The sequence below is a fragment of the Bubalus kerabau genome, unplaced genomic scaffold (assembly GCF_029407905.1).
Source record: "Bubalus kerabau isolate K-KA32 ecotype Philippines breed swamp buffalo unplaced genomic scaffold, PCC_UOA_SB_1v2 scaffold_40, whole genome shotgun sequence".
Classification (NCBI taxonomy): Eukaryota; Metazoa; Chordata; class Mammalia; order Artiodactyla; family Bovidae; genus Bubalus; species Bubalus kerabau.
This window is the reverse complement of record NW_026577894.1, coordinates 670,864-678,777: the sequence shown is the minus strand read 5'-3', so window position 1 is coordinate 678,777 and position 7,914 is coordinate 670,864. Positions and strand designations below refer to the sequence as shown.

At 43.3% G+C, this 7,914-nt stretch overlaps 1 pseudogene; it reads left to right on the top strand.

Moving 5' to 3' along the window:
* Window positions 1-5,591: 5,591 nt before the first annotated feature.
* On the top strand, window positions 5,592-5,710 carry LOC129640816 (uncharacterized; annotated as a pseudogene).
* Window positions 5,711-7,914: the final 2,204 nt, after the last annotated feature.

Genomic DNA, 7,914 nt, shown 5'->3' with positions numbered 1-7,914 from the left:
GGCAATTTGATCTCTGGTTCCTCTGCCTTTTCTAAAACCAGCTTGAACATCTGGAAGTTCACGGTTCGTGTATCGCTGAAGCCTGGCTTGGAGAATTTTGAGCATTACTTTACTAGCATGTGAGATGAGTGCAATTGTGCGGTAGTCTGAGCATTCTTTGGCATTGCTTTCTTTGGGATTGGAATGAAAACTGACCTTTTCCAGTCCTGTGGCCACTGCTGAGTTTTCCAAATTTGCTGGCATATTGAGTGCAGCACTTTCACAGCATCATCTTTCAGGATTTGAAACAGCTCCTCTGGAATTCCATCACCTCCACTAGCTTTGTTCGTAGTGATGCTTTCTAAGGCCCACTTGACTTCACATTCCAGCATGTCTGGCTCTAGGTCAGTGATCACACCGTCGTGATTATCTGGGTCGTGAAGATCTTTTCTGCACAGTTCTTCTGTGTATTCTTGCCCCCTCTTCTTAATATCTGCTGCTTCTGTTAGGTCCATACCATTTCTGTCCTTTATCGAGCCCATCTTTGCATGAAATGTCCCCTTGGTATCTCTAATTTTCTTGAAGAGATCTCTAGTCTTTCCCATTCTGTTGTTTTCCTCTATTTCTTTGCATTGATCGCTGAGGAAGGCTTGCTTATCTCTCCTTGCTGTTCTTTGGAACTCTGCATTCAGATGCTTATATCTTTCCTTATCTCCTTTGCTTTTCACTTCTCTTCTTTTTCCAGCTAAGTCATACAGTGACTCACTTAGTGGCTCAGTCACACACTTGATAATGTAAGGAACAACACTTCTTGAAACAGGCAATATAGAAAACGATAGCAGTAATAGTAGAATCATAAGTAAGAAGTTAGGTCAAGAACTTCTAGTAGGTGTAGCCCAGTGACATCTCCATGTCATCTGACTTAGTTTGCTAAATGACTATAGCTTGCTGTTGATATCCTGGTTGTAGATCCTGAGCATCTGATCTTGATTCAAAGACTGGTTATTGAGATAAGCTTTAGAAACAAACTCAGAATGTCCTTTTTAACAACTTAATTAAACCTCTTAGCAATGTAACATAACCACAAGGAACTATCTCAGGAGTGCGTCTTAGTAAATACAGACCTTAACTTAAAAAACTGGAACTTAATATTCAGTGAAACATAATAGATGCCATAGGCCTGACATCAGTTAGGTGGATTTTTCTTTTAGAGCTCCCCAGTATACGTTGAGATTTCTGTATATGTCGGGAGACAGTCTTTTTATTTACCTGAGAAGGCTGTTCAGAACCCAAGTGTCTCCACCTTCTGGAGGGATGAGGCAGAGAGAAAAAAGGTATAATTTCACCCGTAGGAGTAAATCACTAGATTGTTTTAAATGATCAGTAACTCGAGGAGAAGTGCTTCTTTATATCTGAAAACACAGAGTAAAAATCATCAATATGTCACACAAAAAGTCGTGAAAATTGCAGTCATATTTAGCAGTCTACTCCATCCCATGCAATTGATCCCTTTGTTCTGCTGTTCTTGCCCAATGGCCAAGAACATCAGTGAAAGCAGTAGTCTCGAAGAAACTCATGAAGCTTTTGTGAATGTCTGTATGACCTGTCCAGCAAAGTGGGTGCCCTGATCACTGGAGATTGTGGAAAGCACCTTTTAACCATTTTTTCTATTCTGAGATATTAATTCTGAAGCCAGGAAAGGCATTATCAAATAAAAATGAGGTTTGTCAGGGAGCCAGGAAAAGCCAAGTGGCCACGTTGGACCTCTCATAGCCCCAACCCTTTGGTTTATGGCCATTTTTAATCCATTTTAAATTCCCTGAAGAGGCGTTAACTTTTGTAGAAGCAGAATGAGCTTTGTTCATATGTGCTGTAGTCTGTTATCAAAAGCCACATTCCAAGAAAACTTTGTTCTTTTAATCAGTGAGAGAAAACCAAATTCCAGTTTGGTAACAGCTTATATTCACTGTGAAACAATAGTTATTCACTTAGTCATAGTCACAGTAAGACTTCAAAGGCAGTTTAATGTCTTAACAAACTTGTAGCATGCACAAAATTCTTCTTTCACTTGCAACACACCTTTTTGCACTTTCTGTATTCGTCACTTCATTTGTCCACTTAGAGGACAGCCACCTGTACGTTTAGACTTACTTTGCTTTTCCTTAATAGAATGTAATTCCATTCCTTATTACTTTTTATTAAAAACACACATCTTACTTTTCTTCAGAAACCATGACTTGTACTTTACATCATCATTCTGTCGATTGGTAAGGATAAATCACCCAAAGTTATATCATTTATAAAAGTATCTGCACAATGTCTCTGTTAATTAGATCAATAAACAAACATCAGTATCATGTATGAATACAATAATGATTATTTCCCAGTTCACACAAGCCTCAAATTCATTTACTTTAATTTCCTTGAATTTAGAATTGTTTGATTTGTAAGCACTTACTTCTCTTTAGGCCAATTAATTAGAGCTCATTGAACCACATAGCCTTTAGCAATTTTTTCCAAGGATGGAGACATACACCGAGACACACACAAATCTGGACAGACAGAAACCTCACAGTTTTCCACCTGAAATTTAAATTGTCTCTTTGTCGCTTTTATTTTCTTGGCTTGAGTTCCAGCTCATGGCTGGAGTCCCGGATCGAGTGGGCTGTGTATCTCAAGGACATGATAAGAGTTAACTCAGGTTTTTCCCCAGGCATGTTTCTGTTTCTCAGGCAGGATCAGAGCTCCCCAAAAGAGTATTTTCACAAGTCAAACTTTTAGTAATTACATGTGCAAAAGGAACCAGTTTTGCAATTTCAAAAAGATTCCATTTTACCTAGTTTTCTCCGGAGTCTAAAGAATACACATGGCCATTCAGGGTTCAAAATGTCATTTCTCCTTCATGTAGTCATAGCTTCATAGCTAAAATTTAAACCAGAGAGTGCTCAAATTGGCTCTGATGACAGGGGTAGACCGATCGAGAAGATGTCCCAGCAGGGATTATCTCTCTGGGCAGGTGAGGTCGTCTCTTAAAGCAAAGAAACCCCATATATAAGGGATTTTTAGGCCTTGAGGATCAAAATTATCCGTTTTTCAAGATATTATTCAAGGGGTGGGGGTGGTTCTGGACTGTTAGGCCCCATCTGTAAGAGAGAAAAAAGCAGTGCCCAGTGCCATGGCTTTTTTCTACCAGAGGTGTCTGCCCCTGCTCTAGACGGGGTTGGAGACTGATTTTCCACCTAAGCTTCCTTCCCTGGCCAGAGCTAACCTGTCTCTTACAGGTGAAGGTGTCCTACTCCCACCCCCCCTCATTCTACCACCCAGGCATGGTGGAGATGCACCAGGGTTAGACCTGATGGCATCCCAGATTGATGTCCAGGTCCTCACCATTAAAACCTTGGTTTGATTTCCCTTTTATTCCGGCACCACCTGGGGTGGAACAGAGTAGTTTTCCGGATGCTCGCCGAGCCAAGACCACTAGGGGAAGCACCCAACTTCTGTGTACCTGCGCACATTCCTCATAACAGTATAAGTGGCAAGTCATAAAGGGATGAACAGAAAACCCAAGACATCCTCCTGAGAGTGGCCACACGAGTCTATTTAATAACAAAGGAGGTGATGGAGGGCCCGCCTGCGAGGAAAAACTAATCCTTCATATGCATGGAGTGCCAACATCATCCTTTTGATTCCTGTCCCTCAGACTGTACAAAAAGAATACCTAAGGAGTTGAGACAAGAGCCACTGGAGGGCTTCGTCTGCTCTGCTAAGAGCTAGCGCTACTAAGGGAAGAAGCCCAATGCGCTTTCAATCTGCCCAAATCTGGGGTGTCCCAATCTGTGTCCTCAGGAATCTCATGCTCACCAGCAATGCCTCAATCCATATAGTCCAGAGGCATAGCCACGACAAGAACTTGCCTGTGTGTCTGTGGGGTCAGGATGGTGCTTTCCAGTCTGAGAGATGTCCCTGGAGCTAGAGCTCCAGCTCGCTCCCTAAAGTGCTCCTGTCTGCAGTGTCCTGTAAAACTTGGAATGGGGGCCTTGCTAGAAAAGCACAATAACAGCATGGATTGCAAGTCCCTTGAAAGTCTACAATCCGGCACATGAGGTTAATAACTTTAATTCCCCAAGCAGATATGAAATGGTCAGAGGGACCAGGAAAAGCTGACTGGGGAAAAGTTCAGTCCACATGCTTCTGATTTAGTAAAGTAGCTGCTGCTGCTGCTGCTGCTGCTGCTAAGTTGCTTCAGTCGTGTCCGACTCTGTGAGACCCCAGAGTTGGCAGCCCACCAGGCTCCCCCGCCCCTGGGATCCTCCAGGCAAGAGTACTGTAGTGGATTGCCCTTTCCTTCTCCAATGCAGGAAAGTGAAAAGGGAAAGTGAAGTCACTCAGTCGTGTCCAACTCTTAGCGACCCCATGGACTGCAGCCTACCAGGCTCCTCCGCCCATGGGATTTTTCCAGGCAAGAGTACTGGAGTGGGGTGCCATTGCCTTCTCCGTAGTAAAGTAGAGACCACAGTAAACGAGCAAAAGAATCTCAACTCTGAGTGTTCTTACCTTGTCTTGAAGATCTTGGACAAGCCCCCAAGATGATAACCTAGCAGTCAACGGTGACCGATGCCACTGGATTCATGGTGTCTGAAGAAGAAGATATTACTCTGGGGCCAAAGACAGTCTCAGTCACTCAGAGCTTTGTGTATATTTTATTTAAAGTGAAGGTGACAGAAAAAGCTTCTGACACAGACATCAGAAGGGGCTCATTAATTTAAGTGGGGCCATATATACGTCTCAACTAGCCTCTGAGAATAGACAAAAAACATCTCAAGGATGTGAGCGTTTTGCCCAGACCCTTTCCTATAGCATACATCCAAAGCTCAAAAAGAGGAATGTCCTTGAACCTGAGATACTGCTCCCTACAATGCCTACTTGTCTTAGGCCAAAGAATGTGAAAAAGCAAGCAAGCTTGCCTCCTCCTTAAAGGGGCTTTAGGCTTGGACTCTTTATCAACCTGCTGGGACAGGTAAGTATACAGTTAAAATCAGAAAACTCTAATGTGGTAATGGTGGTGAGTAAACCATTTGTATAACATACCACTGATAACTCATATAAGTATATCACTTATAAATTCAGTATGAAGGTCAAAAGATAAAATATCAAAATAATGATAACTACAAAATGAAATAATGGAACCATGTTTGAAGAATTAGATGACAGTATGATACTAAGTCAACAAACAGAGAGACCCAATGAAGAGCTACAAATTATTTTTTTTAAAGGAAACTAACATAAATTCTGGATTTGAAAACTAAAATAATTGAAATGAAAAATTGATAGGTTCAATAGCACATATGAGATGCTGGCAGAAATAATCCATAAACTTGAAGATGAATTCATAGAAATCAATGTAAAAATAAAGAGAAAAAAATGTTGAGGGAAAATGATCTAAGGCATCCATTCATTACACCATCGAGTATGGAAGGAGAGAGACTCTCAGAAAGCAGGGAGAGAAAGGGGAAGGAGTAAAATTACTTGTAGTCGGAATGGCTGACCGGCAGGTCAGAGCGAAAGGGAGGCGCAGCGCAGGGCTCTTAGGGCGCCGGGGGGCAGCGGCCTCCGTCTAAGGCCATAGCACCCTGAACGCGCCCTGTCTCGTCTGATCTCGGAAGCTAAGCAGGGTCGGGCCTGGTTCTTACTTGGATGGGAGACCGCCTGGGAATACCGGGTGCTGTAGGCTCTTTGCCTTCCCTCTCCTTTAGCCCCCGCCCCCAAGTCCCAACTCTTGGGCTCCCGGACCCCAACCCCTCCTGGGGGTGGGTGGCCAGGGCACCGACTCCCGCTGCAGACCTGGGGTGCCTCCGCGCGGCCCGCGAGCCCCTCCGCATTTGGCTTCCAGGAAACCAGACGACCGTCCCTCGGGTCTCCGTCTGGGGCTCCCTTGGCGTGCCTCAGGCAATCCCCGGGGGGCTGCACCAGCTCCAGCCCCAGCCCCAGCCCCAGCCCTACCCCCAGCCCCACCCCCACCCCCACCCCCCCATCCTCGCAGGCGAACGCCCGAGCTCGCGCGCATCTGCGTGCACACACAGATATATGTGCACAGACGGTGCATGTATCTTGTTCAGTTATACTTTTGGTGGATATGTGCCTGGGAGTGGGACTGCTGAATCATATGGTACTTCTAGGTTTAGATCCTTCAGGAACCTCCATACTCTTTTCCATAGTGGCTCTACCAACTCACATTCCTACTAAAGGTGGAGGTGAGTTCCCTTTTCTCCACATCCTCTCCAGCATTTGTTATCTACAGACTTTTCCATGAGGATCATTCTGACTAATGTGAAGTGGTACCTCGTTGTAGTTTGGAGTTGAGTCTGTCCAATCATGACTGATGTGGAGCAAGATGACCTTTTTAAAATGCAGATGCAGTTCTATCACCTCCCTGCTCCAACTGCTCTTGTATTTTCCCATCATAGTGAAGATATGACCAAATCCCTTCATTGCTTGGTCCCCACTTTCTTCTCTGATTTCTTTTCACTGGAATGCCCTCTGCACTCTTTTGGTTCCATCCCATAGGGCATTTTTCATTTCTTGAATGTACTAAGGTTCCCTTGTCACGTAGCCTTCCAAGATGCTATTTTACCTGCCTGAAATTCTTCCTGCATCTCAACCCTGGTTTACGTTGGTTCAACCTATGGATCTCAACTCAATTATTAGTCTGAAAAGCCTTCTCTGACATCCAGTTTTTGGTGAGGGAAGAGGCTCCTATAGAAGTTCTCAAAGGATCTGCCTGTTATTTATCATTAGATTAGTCGCAGGGAAAGAAGGAACTGTGTTTCTTCTTCTCTCCACATTCTATTTCCAGAAACATATTGCATGCCTACTAGCTCATAGTAGGTGCTCAATATTTATTCAGTGTGTGAAAGACAGAAAAGTTCTGTGAAGCCTCAACTTTTCACTTGGCTCAGCACTTTTGATCTCTTTGTATCTTTGTCGATTCAGTTCTTTTCTTTCTTCTGTTGATGTGCACACTATATTCAAGGCACGATCTAAGGCATGAAGACATATCAATAAATATAGGTTCTTGCTTTCCAGGAACTCGTACATCATATTTCTATAATTCAGCGTTTTTTTTTAATGCTCTAGAACAATGTGAACTTTTAGTATTATCCATTTTCATTTCAAAGAAAGATCATTTTACTTACATAGCAAAGGTGGAGACCTTCCAACTTTCAGTCCAATACTTATACCTTTACCATTTCAGGCAAGTCTTGTGGTTCCTTCTGGAGGTGTGTGGCTCTTCCAGAAATGTGAAGATCTTCCATAGTCCTCAGACTTTGGTGTGATTTGAAATCATCAAGAAAGTTTCCAGGTATAGGTTCCAGACCACCACCTCAAAGAGTCCGTAGCGAATGGAGTGGATTCCAGGAACATGCATTGTTAACCAACATCACTGGTGATTCTGTTGCTACAGACTCAATGCAGTGGGCAGGGCCTGGACTGCCCACGGGGTCTGATGTGGAATGGAAAGAAGGGCTTACCCCCTCCACTGTTTCTAGCCCTGTGACTAGAAACGGTCCCCAAACAAAAATCAGACAAACAAGATTATCCCAGATCATAGTCCATGAGATGAAGGAACTAAGCAGCTGGTTGAGATGGAGCCAAGGGGAAAGGTTGCTCTTTTTTTCTCCACCTCTACTCCTTTCTTCCTTGATGCCTTAGTGATTCATCGTGGAGATTTGAAATAAAGTTCACAAGAGTCATATTTGTCGAATAAAGATTTTGCATTGAACCAACTCTAAAAAATGAAGAAAGTTTCACCTGCCACATGTTTCTTTTAAAAAGTCAATTGCTTTTCAACTCTGGGGTTTCTCCATTGCCTTGTTCAAGTAGCCTTTTTTTTTTTTCGGTGAATTCAAGTAGCCTTAATCATAAAAATAAAATAAA